This window comes from Megascapheus bottae, chromosome 8, assembly GCF_031878675.1.
Source record: "Megascapheus bottae isolate mThoBot1 chromosome 8, mThoBot2.hap1, whole genome shotgun sequence".
NCBI lineage: Eukaryota > Metazoa > Chordata > Mammalia > Rodentia > Geomyidae > Megascapheus > Megascapheus bottae.
Genome location: NC_143516.1, coordinates 37688483 through 37703651, shown reverse-complemented (window position 1 = coordinate 37703651; position 15169 = coordinate 37688483). Strand labels below are relative to the sequence as shown.

Sequence of the window (15169 nt, the reverse complement as noted above, 5' to 3'; positions counted from 1 at the left end):
GAGCCACAGCACCACTTCTGGCTTTTTTTCTATGTATGTGGTACCAAAGAATTGAACCCGGGTCTTTGTGCATGCTGGGCAAGCACTCTACCACTAGGCCAAACTCCTGGTTCCTGAAGTTGTTTTTATGATTTATCCCTCTACTTGTACATTGTTGGTATACAAAAAAAACTTCTGATTTTTTGTGGGTTTATTTTGTAACCTGCTACTTTGCCAAAGTTATTGATTAGCTCTAAGGGTTTGGGAATGGAGTCTCTTTGATCTTTAGACATAAGATCATGTTGTCTGCAGATAGGAATAGCGTCACTTCTTCCTTGTGTGAATTCCTTTTATGTCGTTCTCTTGCCTTATTCTGAGGAAGAGTTCCAGAATTATATTAAAGGGGAGTGTAGAAAGTGGGTATCCTTGCCTTGTTCCTGTGCTTAGAGGAATTGATTTAGCTTCTCCAGAGCTTTCAACATGAACAGATGTTGGATTTATCTATCACCAGTCTTACATCTCTGAGATAAAACCTACTCGATCATAGTATATAATGTTTTTTATTGTTAAGTTCTGTTGACTAGGGAATTTCTCATCTGTGTTTGTCAGAAAAATGTGTCTAGGCCAGGAGGGTGGCCTAGTGGTAGAGTGCTTGCTTAGTATACACAAAGCCTTGGGTTCTTTTCCTTGGCACCATATACAAAGAAAAAGATGGAAGTGGTTCTGTGGCACAAGTGGTAGAGCACTAACTAGCCTTGAGCTAAAGAGCTTTAGGGACAGTGCCCAGACCCAGAGTTCAAGCCCCACAACAGTTTATAGTTCTCTTTTTTTCATTGGGTCCCTATCTGTTTTGGGATGAATGTAATGCTGGCTTTGTTTTATGTAAAAGTTTGAGGGATATTTGGTGTTAGTTTGTCTTTAAAGAATTCAGCTGTGACTCCAATGGAACCTGGACTTTTCCTTGCTGGAAGACTATTACTTCCTCAAGCTCATTGCTTGTTATGAGTCTGAGTTTAAACTTTTTGGTTCAGCTTAGGCAGCTTCTGTCTCTAGAAATTTATTACTGCTGTTTTCCATCTTGAGTATAGGTTTTGAGGGTAGACCCTCAAAATCTTTTAGATTTCTTGAATGTTTGTTGTGATGTTACCTTTTTTCCTTTGTCATCTCTTATTTTGTCGATTTGAATCTCTCCTCTCTACTTTTTTTTTTGCCAGTCCCCCCTCTCTCCCTCTCCCCCTCTCCTCCTCTCTCCTCCCCCTGTCTCCCTGCCTCCCCCACCCCCCGCCCATCTCCCCCCCCTTGCCAGTCATGGTAACTGAACTCAGGACCTGAGCACTGTCCTTAGACTTTCTCAAGGCTAGAACTTTACCACTTGAGCCACAGTACCACTTCCAGCTTTTTGCTATGTAAGTGGTACAGAGGAATCGAACTTGGGTCTTCGTACATGCTGGGCAAGCACTTTTACCACTAGGCCAAATTCCCAGCCCTTTTTTTAGTGGCAGCTTAGCTAGGGAGTCTATCAATTTTATTAATTAATTGATTTTTCAAAGAAAACAGCTTTTTGTTTGGTTGATTGCAGGTACAAATTTTTTTAGTCTATTGATTTCTACTTTAATCTTTACTCTTTCTGTCTAGAGGCTTTGGGCTTGTTTTGTTCCTATTTTTCTAGCAGCTTTTGTTGCATCATGAGGTTATTGAGCTGTTTCTGTTTTCTTTAGGTATGTACTTAGAGCTATGAATTTCCCTCTTAGCACTGCTCTTGCTGTATCCCAGAGGTTTTTGTATGCGTTTTCATTTTCATTGCACTGTAAGAACTTTCTGATTTCCTCCTTTTGTTTCTGTAGTGACTCACCTGCTGTTTTATGTGTTGTTCAGTCTCTCTAAGTTTGAGTGTTTTCTGTGATATCTTTTGCTGTTGATATTTAGTTTAATTCCATTGTGATCAGATAGGATGAAGGGAGTTATTTCAATTTTCCTGTATTTGCTCAAGCTTGTTGAGTATCCTAGGATATTCAAAAGTAATAAGTTACTGGCTGGTCATCAAAGAGGTGCTGGTCTCCTCAGCCTCCAGGGAACTGGCTGCCTTGGTCATGCAGTCCAGGAGGCTTTGTTTTGTTTATTTCTTTATATTTGTGTATGCCCTGGAGCTTGAACTCTGGGCTTAAGTACTTGAGCTGTTTTGCTCAAGGCCAGCATTCTATCACTTGAGCCATAGCCTCACTTCCTCCAGTTTTGTTAGTTAACGAGATAAGACTGTCAGCAACTTTCTAGCCAGGTTTTACCTTCTGAGTAGCTAGGATTATAGGCATGAGCCCAACCATTCCTGTAGTTTTTGTTGTTTTTGTCAGTCCTGGGGCTTGACCTCAGGGCCTGGGCACTGTCTTTGAGCTTTCTCAAGACTAGTGCTCTAAGCTGGTGACTCAAGCCTGTGATCCTAGCTACTAAGGAGGCTGAGATCTGAAGCTCGCAGTTCTAAGCCAGCCAGGGCACTAAAGTCCAAGAGACTCTTATCTCCAATTAATCACTAGAAAACTGGAAGTGGGGCTATGACTCAAAAGGTAGGGCAGTAGCCTGGAGCTGAAGAGCTCAGGGACAGCATCTAGGCCCAGAGTTCAAGCCCCATGACCTACAAAAAAAAAAAAAAAAAAGACTAGTACTCTACCACTTGAAAGCACTACTTCTGGATTTGTGTGTGTGTGTGTGTGTGTGTGTATGTGGTACCAAGGACTCTACCACTAGGCCATGCTCTTCAGCTCAAGGCTACCACCCTAACCCTGGGCCTGGGTGCTGTCCCTGAGCTCAAGTGTTCCAGGCTGCTCTTCAATAACCTTTTCATATTATTGTATCAAATCTTAGATGGGGGAGCATTTCTGGGTATCTAAAACATGAATGAGTTAATCACTGTAAGATGCAGAATTTGAGGCTGAAAGCAGTTTCTCTAACTAGAAAATTTCAAAGAAATCTGGGATAAAAGGGCAATAGCAAGGAGACAGGGCAGTGGTGGGCAGGAGATGTTTCCTGTCAGGATGGGCCTTAGGGTCCTTGCCTCACCATCCTCATAGCCCATCTTCATCAGAGGCATTTTAGGTTGGGGAGGGCTAGCAGTGTCTTGGAACAGGTGGATTTGCATGGGCCAGTAAACAAGACAGAACAACCTTGATTTCTGGAGCAAAGTGCACTCCTCCAGTCTGTGTTCTCTGGACATGCTGTCTTCATTTGTAAATGAGACATTCTTGACTCTTGCATTTCTGAGTCCCCATCCTGTGGACAGGAGGTCATCTCAGGGCCTCTCATAGCAGTTCTGCCAGGCGTGGTTCTTGCTTCCTGGTACTTTGGCACAGGGGAAGGTCCAGTTACCTGTAGAAGGGCCACCACTTGTCTGCTAAGACGTGGCTTTCCTTAAAAAGAACTACAAAGTTTTACTTTTGCAATCTGGACCATGGTCCAAGGTATGCTGTCATATATCTCATTTGCTACCAATAGAGGTAGAAGCAAAATATCTCTGGAAGAACATCTGATAGTCTAGATTCCATAACTGAGAACTGGGAGGCTGGCAGACAGGGAAGAGAAAAGGAAGAGACTTTTTTTCCTTTTGTTGATTTTTTTTTTTTTTTTGATCATAGGGCTTGAACTCTGGGCCTGAGCACTGTCCCTGAGCTCTTCAGCTCAAGGCTACTATTCTACCCCTGAAGCCACAGCCCTACTTCCTGTTTTCTAGTTGGAGATAAGAGTCTGTGGGTCTGGAACTAGCCATCAAATATCAGTCTCCTGATTAGCTAGGATTACAGATGTGTGCCTGGCCTTTTTGTTGATTTTTGAAGCAATATTTTGCTGTGATGCTTTAACTAGCCTCAAGCCCCTCTCTAGGCACAAGTCTTCCTCTTGCTTTAGCCTTCTGAGTAGTTGGGACTACAGGCATGGACCATCATACCCAACTAAGATATTTTCTACATGTGTTCTGTGTGTGTGTGTATGTGTGTGTATACACATTTGCATGTGCATGTATGTGCAAGTGCTGGGATTGGGGTTTGATTTCAGGGCCTAGGTGCTGTCTCTGAGCTATTTTGCTCAAGGCTAGTGTTCTGCTACTTGAGCCACAGCTCAACTTCTGGTTTTTTGCTAATTAATTGGAGGTAAGAGTCTCACAGACTTTCCTGTTTAGCCTAGCTTTGAATCTTGATCCTGAGCTCTCACTCTCCTGAGTGGCCAGGATTATAGGCATGAGCCAATGGCACCTGGCTCATGAATATTCTTTTTTGTTGTTGTTTTAATTTTTGTCTGTTGTGGGATTTGAACTCTGGGCTTGGGCATTGTCTCTGAGCTCTTCAGCTCAAGGCCACTGCCCTAACCTGTGAGCCACAGCACCACTTCCACTGGTGATTAATTGGAGATGAGAGGTCTCACAGACTTTAGTGCGGGCTGGCTTTGAATTGTGAGCTTCAGATCTCAGTCTCCTGAGTAGCTAGGATTACAAGTGTGAGCCACTGTGCCTGGCTGCATGAATATTTTTCATGTATGTTGAACTTAAAAAAAATTAGTTACATGTTATTTATTTTGCTGGTCCTGAGGCTTGCACTCTGGGTCTGGACTCTGTCCCTGAATTTCTCTTGCTCAAGGCTAGCACTCTACTCCTTGAACCACAATGCTACTTCTGGCTTTTTGTGAGTCGTTTATTGGAGATACAAAAGTCATGAACTTTCCTGACGGGGCTGGTTTTGAACAGCAATCCTCAATCTCAGTCTCCTACTCAGCTAGGTATGAGTCACCTGTAATCCAGCTTGTCAGCAAGTATTTTATGTGGTTATAACTACTCCTTAAGACTTTCTCCAGCTACACTGCTTCTGTCACTTGAATATCTCTTTTAAGTTCTCTGTGGTTGATAGTTCCTAATTTCACACACATCTCCAGTATCCAGTGGTATTTCTCTTTGATTCTCTACCCGTAGATGTCTCCTCTCCTATAAAATCCCTAGTCTCTAACTGCTGCTCTACAGTCTCTGACAACTCAGAGATAGGACACTTGGGTGGCCTGTACAAATCTTTGGGTTTGATCCTCAGCATTAAAATGCAAACAAAAGCCGCCTTGACATAAAGTCTGCCTGCTGGGTATGTGCTAGAGAACACCCAGGTACATCAAAGAGTTTGAGGGGAACGCATGGTTCCCCTGCCAAGCCTGCTGCTCTCCTGGCTCTCCCCATTAATAGCACTGCCACCCACCCAGCCATCCAAGCCCAACGGGATCTCACAGTTCATCTTGACTGTCTCCCCTCCCTCAGCTCTCCTTTCCTGCCTCTGCTCTGATGGCTCTCCTCTGCCAGTTACTTTTCAGACCCTCCATACCTTTCAGTCTCCCAAGCTGTTAGTACAACCTATACTTAGAGCCCCACAAACAGCCAAATAGTTAACAAACTACCTACCCTGCAAGGCTCCATTTACATAGCACCTGAAGTTATTAATTAAAATTTATTGAATTATTATCTTTAGTTGTACTGAGGGGATTCAATTCAACAAATCAGTTTATAAATACAATGCATCTTAAAAGATTATTTTTAAGTTTGGAGAGAGACTCGATAAATGGGACTACCTAAGAATAAAAAGTTTCTGCACAGATAAAAACATAGTCACAAAAGTAGAAAGACAGTCAACCAACTGGGAAAAGATATTTACCAATAATACATCAGACAAATGTTTAATATCCAGTATCTACAGGGAACTCAAGAAATGAATCCCCTCCAAACCCAACAAACCAATCACTAAATGGGCAAGGGAACTAAAGAAAGACATCAAAAGAAGAGGTTAAAATGGCAGAAAAACATATGAGAAAATGTTCAACATCTATGGTCATAAAGGAAATGCAAATAAAAACAACCCTAAGATACCACCTTACCCCAACAAGAATGGCCAAGATTTTGAACTCAGACAATGACAGATTCTGGTGGGGTTGTGCAGAAAAAGAACCTTACTGCACTGCTGGTGGGATTGTAGACTAGTTCAGCCACTCTGGAAAGCAGTGTGGTTTCTTAAAGAACTGAACATTGACCTTCCCTACGATCCCACCATACCACTTCTGGGCATCTATCCTGAACATCATAACCCAAGATATGATAAGGACACCTGCTCAGCTATGTTTATCTCTGCACTATTCACAATAGCCAGTTGATGGAAACAATCCAGATGCCCTACTGTAGATGAAAGGATACAGAAAATGTGGTATATATATACAATGGAATTCTACATAGCCAATAGACAAGATAAAATAATGGTATCTGCAGGGAAGTGGATGACTCTAAAGCAAATCATGTTGAGTGAGACAAGTCAAAACCAAAGGAACAAAAGGCACATGGTATTCTATATGTGGCTATTAGATCCAAACAGTACAAGAGCTAGGACTCAATATTTGCGTACCCAATGCTGTGGACATGGTATTGGAAATAGAAACACAACTACATAGACATAAAAATCTGTGACTATAAACATGTTTTATTAAATAGATTATGTATCTATGACAAATCCTCAGCCTAATTTTAATTATGTTCTAAAATCTAAGTGCCAGTGATTATATATAGAGATTCCCTTCTTGAATACTTGTTTGTTAAACACATCATTTGAAATATGATGTAAAAATCAATGTTAATAAATTCTTTAAAAAATTATTTTTAAATTAAGTTGTTTTACGAAGGGGTTTCAATCCCTGAAATGTAATTAGGAGTACAATCCATTTTAATTGATGCCAACTCCACCTGTACCCTCAAGTGATGTGGTTCCATTTTCACCTATGTACATTCTTGTATTGGATGCCTTACTAAGGCATGTTCTATCTGCTGGTGCTGTTCTTTCTTCTCTTTCTCCTCCCTATCATTCCCTTTTCTCCTCCCCCACTCCCATTTTTTCTCTCCTTCTCCTCTTTGGATAGGGTCTCCCTCTGTACCCCAGGCTGATTTTTGAACTCTAGATTCTCCTACTTTAATCTCCCAAGTGCAGGGATTACAGGTGTGACCCATCATATTTAACAGTCTTCAACTTAGTGTTCCCTGAACAAAATATTTTCTTTAGAGCCTTGTGCTTTGCCATATGCTGTTTTCATCCTTACCAATCTCCTGTTCCTTTTTCAGGTTAAATGGATCATCAGCTTCCCCCCTACACAGGCTTTAATTTTTTTTTTTAAATAGGAAATGGGGCTTGAACTCTGGGCCTGAGCACTGTCCCTGAGCTGTTCAGCCTCGAGGCTACCACCCTACCTCCTACCCCTGAGCCACAGCCCCACTTCTTGTTTCCTAGTGATTAATTATAGATAAGAGTCTCACATTCTTTAGTGCCTGGCTGGCTTTGAACCGAGCTCCTTAGATTTCAGCTTCCTGAGTAGCTAGGATTACAGGTGTGTGTCACCGCAGGCCTTAATTCTTAACCCTCATTACCGCTCAAAAGCAGGGATTCTTTCTCTTTATACCCCTAGAGGTTTCCTTGCATAACACCCTGAATTTCTTTTGCATTCTTCAGAAATGATTGCTTGGATGCTGACTAGAGGCACCTCCTCCTAACAGTTTGCTGCTTCTTCTGGTCCATGTCTCTATTGGCAGGCTGGGGCTATGTGAATGATGGTAGGCATGATAAAACACCCAAGCTTTGGTTTGATTCTGTTCTTAATTTTCATTCTTGTCTTTGTAAACATTTAATAAATAAGCTTGAATTCTCTCTTGGTATTAGGCTGCAGTTGGAGCCAAGGGATCACATTACAGCTAGGAATTGTCTGAATAAACAGGAGGGGAGGACTTCCAAATTGTGCAGAAAGGAAAATGCCTTTCAGGCTCTTGAAAGAAAATGTTTGCCCTGATCCTATCTTTGATCTTCAGAGCTCCATTAGAGTCAGTTATTAGCTTAACCAGCTTTTGTGTCTGTGCCAGAAATGTAGGCCAGAGGGTTGTACTGAGAATAAAGAATAACAACAAGAAGGATGAATTGCTGTCAGCCAGACGCATGTTAGGAGACAGGTCCTTCTTCCAAAATACGAAGTGGAAGTGGCCTCAGGTATGATCTAGAGACGGAAGAAGGTACCAGTTTACATGGATCCATACAGTTAACCAGCTTTCCCAGACTTCCCAAAGCAGAAAAACACTGCCAGATCTTTGCAGGATGTTTACCATCTGGGCAGAGTAGAGATGGGTGAAGAAGAGAGTTACCAGGCCGGGAGTTTGACTTAGTGGTAGAGTGCTCACCCAGCATGCATGAAGACCCAGCTTCAATTCTTCGGTATCACATATATAGAAAAACCCAGAAGTGGTATTGTGGCTCAAGTGGCAGAGTGCTAGCCTTGAGCAAAAAGTGTCAAATGACAGTGCTCGGGCCCTAATTCAAGCCCCAGGACTGGCAAAAAAAGAAAGAAAGAAAAAAAAAAGAGCTACCAGCAAAGATCCAACAATACAGCTATACCAAAGGGCATTTCTGGGTTGAGATGCCCAGTTTTAATTTTTTGTCTTCTTTTTTATTTCTAGCTTCATGTAGACTAAGTACATACCCTACCATTGAGCTGTAGCTCAGCCCTAAAAGACCCAGGATATAAGTACTTCCTTTTTCCCTTGTACACAGACCCACACACAGACACACACATACACAGAGACATACAGACACCTATACACCGAGACACATACATGGATACATGGATTCCTTTTGGAATCTCCTTCTGATTCTATTTCTTTTTTTTTTTTTTTTTTTTTTTTTTTTTTTTTTTTTTGCCAGTCCTGAGCTTGGGCTCAGGGCCTGAGCACTGTCCTTGGACTTTCTCAAGGCTAGAGCTCTACCACGTGAGCCTCAGCACCACTCCCGGCTTTTTGTCTATGTATGTGGTACTGAGGAATTGAACCTGGGTCTTTGTGCATGCTAGGCAAGCACTCTACCACTAGGCCAAACTCCCGGCCCCCCCCTTTTTTTTTTGCCAGTCCTGGGCTTAAGATCAGTGCCTGAGCACTGTCCTTGGATTTTTCTCAAAGCTAGAGCTTTTTCTAAGTATGTGGTACCAAGGACTCGAACCCGGGTCTTCGTGCATGCTAGGCAAGCACTGTACCACTAGGCCAAACTCCTGGGCCCCCGATTCTATTTCTTTGTGTGCAGTAGACTTGGGTAGAAAGATACAATTGCCAAGATTACAAAGATGTGGTTTGACTTAATAGGCACGTAGAGATGTGGTTTGATTTGATATAATTGGTATGGAGGAAGCAAAAATGAGAGCATCCTTTGTGAGGTGAAGCTAGCCAAACACACTGACAGCTAGAAACACATCCTCTAGCCTAGTGAAGGTTAACTCTTCATTCACTCCTCAGCTTCCAAAGCCTTCATCCCTAACCTTTTCCACTTCCATAAATCTACTCTGCCAGGAAACCAAGAGGCAAATGGCCTCTGGTTCTGTGGCTGTGAAGCCTGTAAAGTGCACCGCTTCCTCTGCCGCCACTACCGCCTCCTCCTCTTCCACCTCCTCCTCCTCTTCCGCCTCCTCCTCCCCCTCTCATCCCCTTTACTGTCCTTCTTATCTTCTTCCTCCTTTGTTTGGTGCCATTCCTGGGGCCTGAACTCAAGGCCTGGGTGTTGTCCCTGACCTAGTTTGCTCAAGGCTCGTGCTATATCTACTACTTGAGGTACAGCTCCACATCTGGCGTTTTGGTGCTTAATTGGAGATTAGAAAGAGCCCTCTTCTGATCCTATTCATTTTACCTAATGCCAATCTCTTTGTTAGCTAATCTCCTTGAAAACCAGTCTTTAAGTCAAGTGTTGTACTCTCAGCACTCAAGAGGCTAAGGCTGGAGAATCATAAGTTCAAGTTTAGCTTGGGAAGAACAAAGAAAGAAAGAAAAAAGAAAAATAGTTTTAGTGGCCTACATACCAGTTCTTCCTGTCCATTCTGCAGCCACTTGCCTCATGGGGTAGCTTCATACCTTTGGGTGGGATACAGCCACCTTTCCCTTCCTTCCCTTCCATTATAATGCTCTGTTTATTTTCTTAGGGCATATTTCCTGTTTGGCATTATAGTATCATCTGGGTCAGATTTGCCGCAGGATGATCGATGGCAGGGCTTTGTGGATCTTTTATATTACAGACTTCTATTATTGTCCGTGCCATATGTGAAGACTACATGTGGACAGATGGTTCTGGGTCAGACCCAAGGATGTATCTGTTTTCCTTATGTAGCTATATGCATGAAGTGAACTGAAAGGCTGGGAGAGACAGCATTTTTTTTTTTCTGTCATTGGGTTTGAACTCTGTCCCTGAGCTCTTCAGCTCAAGGCTATTGCCCTCCCCCTTGAGCCACAGTGCCACTTATGGTTTTCTAGTGGTTAATTGGAGATAAGAGTCTCACATACTTTAGTGTCTGGATTGGCTTTGAACTGCGATCCTCAGATCTCAGCCTCCTAAGTAGTTAGGATTATAGGTGTGAGCCACCACACTGGCTGAGACAGCGTTTTAAAAGAACAAAGAAAGTGTTGGGTGCAAAGTTGTTCAAACCTATAGTCCTAGCTTTCAAGAGTTTGAGATTTGAGGATCTGAGATCTTGGTTCAAAACCAGCCTGGACAGGGAAAGTCCATAAGATTTTTTCCCCCAATTCTGGGTCTTGAACTCAGGGCCTGGGCAGTATCCTTAGACACTTTGCTCAGGGTAACACTTTGCCATTTGAGTCATAGCTCCACTTCCAGCCTTTTCTGTATATGAGGTACCAAGGAATCAAACCCAGGACTTCGTGCATGCTAGGTGATCATCCTACCACTAGGCCACACTCCCAGCCTGTTCATGAGATTCTTACCTCTAATTAAGCACCAAAACAACTAGAAGTGGCAGTGTGGCTCAAGTGGCAGAGCACCAGTCCTGAGCAAAAGAACTCCAGAATAGGCTGGGAGTTCCAGCTGCATGCGCTCATGTGCACGAACTAGAAAGTGAACTTCTGCCTTGAAGGGGCTCCTCCTCAAGGATAATACTGCCCCTGATGATGCAAACAGCAAAGAGCAGTTGTGGCAAGTTGGGCAGGGAAAGGGAGTGAGGAGACTGAAAGCACCACATTGGGGCCAGTGGCCCTATTGTCTCCTGGCCTCTCCTCCACACTGATACTTGTATAATGTCGGGAGCAGGTGAAATAATTCACCAATAGACAGGTAAGATGGTGCAACATAGTTTATTGATTCAACATAGCTTAGCAGAGTTAACACAGTTACTATATTTTAGTCCTAACTTGCCTAATTGTATTCTGCCTATCCAGCACATCCACTGGACTCACCTCTCTGACATCTCTTAGTCCCGAAGTCGGGCCTGCCCATCAGTTGTTAGACGCAGCTCCCAGTTCTGTTGTGATGTGAGCTTTGGGGCCGCACAACGAGTCTTGGTCCTCGCCAGTTCTCTCAGGCAAGGGGCAGCTTCTGCATGCCAAAGATCCTTGAACCACAGTCTCAGTTAAGGCCAGCCAAAGTGCTGTCCCTCATTCTGGGTCCATTGCTTATATTGGTCCTTGGCTGCTCCTCTCTGGCCCAAACTCCTTCTTGCTTGATTCAGATTGGTTAGGGCTCAGAAAAGTCTCTTTCTGATTGATTGTGCCCAGGGGTGCGCTGGTGCATTACTTTATCTCTTATGGCCAGGTATCTGGACTCAGCCATTTACAATTACTCTGTCTCATGGGCCTGGGTGTAGGCCATTTCCCTGTGACAGCAATATCCTTTTATCTCTCATGTCCACATGTCCTTAGATACAAGTTGGTATTGACAATATACTTAAGTATTTTAGCTATATTTCATACCATGGTTTTCCATTCTCATCCTCTTCATTATATTAATATTTTCACATATTCATTTAGTTCATGCCAGTTCATTCCTTCTCCAGTACCTCCAAGGTATAGTGGTTAGATGACGCTTCTTCCCAAATCCAAGTCTCCTTTATCATTCTCTGGAAAAATTGTGGCCACCAATTATTGAACATTTATAACGTTTCAGGCTCTGAGAACCTGAATAGCAGCTTCTTGAAAATGCGTGCTTTGCTAACCATCATTTAATCCTTCTGTATCCAGGTACTGACATCCCATGATACAGATGAGAAAGAGGCTAAATTTATATGTGTGTGTGTGTGTGCGTGCGTGCGTGCGTGTGTGTGTGTGTGTGTGTGTGTGTGTGTGTGTGTAGATGTCAGTGTTGGGCTTGAACTCACGACCTGGGCACTATGCTTTAGATTTTTTTGTTCAAGGATATTGTTACCACAGCTGTACTTTGCCACAGCTCTATTTCTGATTTTTTTTTTTTTGCTTGTTAACTGGAAATAAGACTTTCTTGCCTGAGCTGGTTCAGCTACTAACAAGGATTACAAGAGTGAGCCTCTGGCACCCAGCATGAGATGAAATGTCTTGTCCAGAGTCACACTGCTAGTAAGTGACAGAATATTCCCTTGCTTTGATGGTGAAAGATGTTGCAGAAACAGTAGATGCAGAGCATCTTCTGGTCTCTCCCCCCGCCCCCCATGGTGTGCATTGACAGATATGCCAGCCAGAAAAATCTTGCGCAGGTCCTGGGGTAGGGAGATCAATGGAGTCTGTTGTCAAAAGACTGGAAAAATGAATTTGAAAACTCTTTTTTTGTCAGTCCGGGGACTTGAACTCAGGGCCTGGGCTCTGTCTCTGAGCTTCTTTGTGCTTAAGGCCAGCACCCTACCACTTGAACCACAGCACTCCTTCTGGCTTATTCTGTGTATGTGGTGCTGGGGAATCAAACCCAGGGCTTCATGCATGCGAGGCAGGCACTCCATCAGTGAGCCACCTTCCCATCCCTTGATAACCTTTTTATCAAGAAAGTTTTCATGACTGAGACAACCTAGTTTCAATTTGCAATACCACAAAAACAAAAAGATGATTTAGCTAAAATATAGAAAGGAAATGGAAACTCATGAAAATATTTAGGCAGGCAATGTGTCTTTGAGGAGCATTTTATCTTTCCTAAGAATGTTTTCAAGGTAGTTTTTGAAAGGCTTTAAAATTTGAGGATAATTTTGCAAGGTATTGACCATCTATTTTTTTTTGTAACCAAAACTTAATCCCAAGGAATTCTCATATTACAAATACATATTACAAATAACAGCATGAGAAAAAAAATCTTGCACAGTAACTCAAAAAAGTTCAGCTCTACAATGTACCCTTAAACTGGCAGGACGTTGGTATTTTGAAACCTCAAATTTCCAAATAAAGAATGTTACAAACAGCTATGTATTCATAGACAGCAATCACAAAAGACACTTAAAAGGTAAACTTTCTCATCAGGTGTTATTAGGCAACCTCTGCCCAGGGTAAAGACCAGCTGGATTTTGGAAAAACTTCTCATCTGGTTTAATGGCGCAGCTTTTATCTTTACCCGTTGCTCTGTCTGTGGGCACGGCCGCTTTTAAAGAATGCTTATTCACCTACAGCTGCGTACTGTATCCCTGCTATGAGCAACAGCACATCTCAGCTCCACTTCTGCAGTTTTCCTTCTGTAACATTAGCACATCACACTTTAGCTGGGCAAGATTAGGTTTTTATTTCAGTCCTGTGCAAGACTAAAGTTCAATGTAAATTTAATCTTGCTTAAGGGAACATTGTAAAGTAACAATTCTTGTTATTACATGCCTCTTATGATCCATTTCAAACCATAGAGAATTACAGTGCTGTGTCACTGTTCCAAAAGATAAACAAATTTGAACAGCTAAAACATCTTAAAAATGCACCAAGCTTATGAAGTCTCAAACAAAACTTGAATTTTCTGTACATACTCCTGTCAACTGAAGTTGTTTCCTGTACACCACTTCTCTTGCAAACTGCTCTTCTATTTCCTGTCATTTGACCTAGATTGGCTAGGAGACCTAGAGAAAGATCACGACGGCAGTGATCTCTCTCCTCCTATCTCTAGAAAGGGACCTGCGCCGGCTGCGAGAGAAGCTTCTCCTTCTTGGAGATCTGTGACGAGGTGGAGGACTCATCCTTCCCTCATCATCTCGAGGTCGACGACCCCACGAGGGAGGTGGGCCACGGTTTCCCTTCTCACCCTTGGACAGCTCCACTCTGACAGGGCAGCCACACAGCGTTCTTCCATCTAGTTCTCAAACAGCATCAGCTGCATCTGGGGGATCCTCAAATTCAACGAAAGCAAAGCCAGGAGGGTTTCTAGCAACCCACACACTTCGGAGTGGCCCGCAATAGCCCGTTCCAATTCAGTCTTTTTGCCATTGTTTCCGAATTTGCCTACATAAACCTTACAGTCAGGAATCACCATGCATTTCGAGATCGTGGAGTAGAAACGCCGAGGCTCAAACCCACACACCTAAAATGCTTTCCCCGAACTTCTCTGGCTAAGCCACCACAAACAGATGCACACACTTCCCCGGCGTCTTCCACGAAATGGCCTGACCATCTAGTGTGTGTGTGTGTGTGTGTGTGTGTGTGTGTGTGTGTGTGTGTGTGTGTGTGTGTGTGAGTTCTGGAGCCTGAACACTGTTTCAGCTTCTTTGTTCAAGGCCAGCACTCTACTACATGGGCCACTGTCACTGACTTTCCTGCCCGGCCTGGCTTTGAATTGTGATCTTCAGATCTCAGCTAATTAGGATTACAGGCATGAGCTACCAGTGCCTGGAATGCAGGCCCAGGTGGTGATGTGAGGAAGAGTGTTTGTTTCTTTTTTTTTCTTTTGTGTTAGCAGAGCAGTGGGGCTAGAACTCAGAGTCTGTGCTCTGTTCCTCAGCTTTTTCACTCAAGGCTGACTTGCTACCACTTGAGTTACAATTCCATTTCTGCATTTTTGCTGGTTAGAGACTATAAGAATATACTTTTCTGCCTAGGTTGGTTTAAAATTGTGTTCCTCACTTCTTAGCCTCCTGAGAAGCTAGACTAAGAGAGTCATTGGTTCTCAGCACGTATCTGTTCTTCATTTTGAGTAGCTACTATTACATGGCTTCATGATACAGAGTTTGTGAGAGTGATTTGTAAATGGCACAAAACTACAATGTGTTGTGTTGGTTGTTGTTAACAGTTAATATAGAGTCGTGAAACAAGTGTTTAAAGATGAATGAACTGTGAAATGAATGAATGAGGAGCAGGAAGGGCTATGCATTGAAACAAGCCATAATATGTGTTGAGATTGAGAAGAGAAAAGGGGACCAATGTGATTCAATACACAATCAGCAGTGCTCCTAGATTATTCTAGAGACC

General features: G+C 42.9%; 1 pseudogene; it reads right to left on the bottom strand.

Moving 5' to 3' along the window:
• Positions 1–13595: 13595 nt before the first annotated feature.
• On the bottom strand, positions 13596–14237 carry LOC150059806 (serine/arginine-rich splicing factor 3 pseudogene; annotated as a pseudogene).
• Positions 14238–15169: the final 932 nt, after the last annotated feature.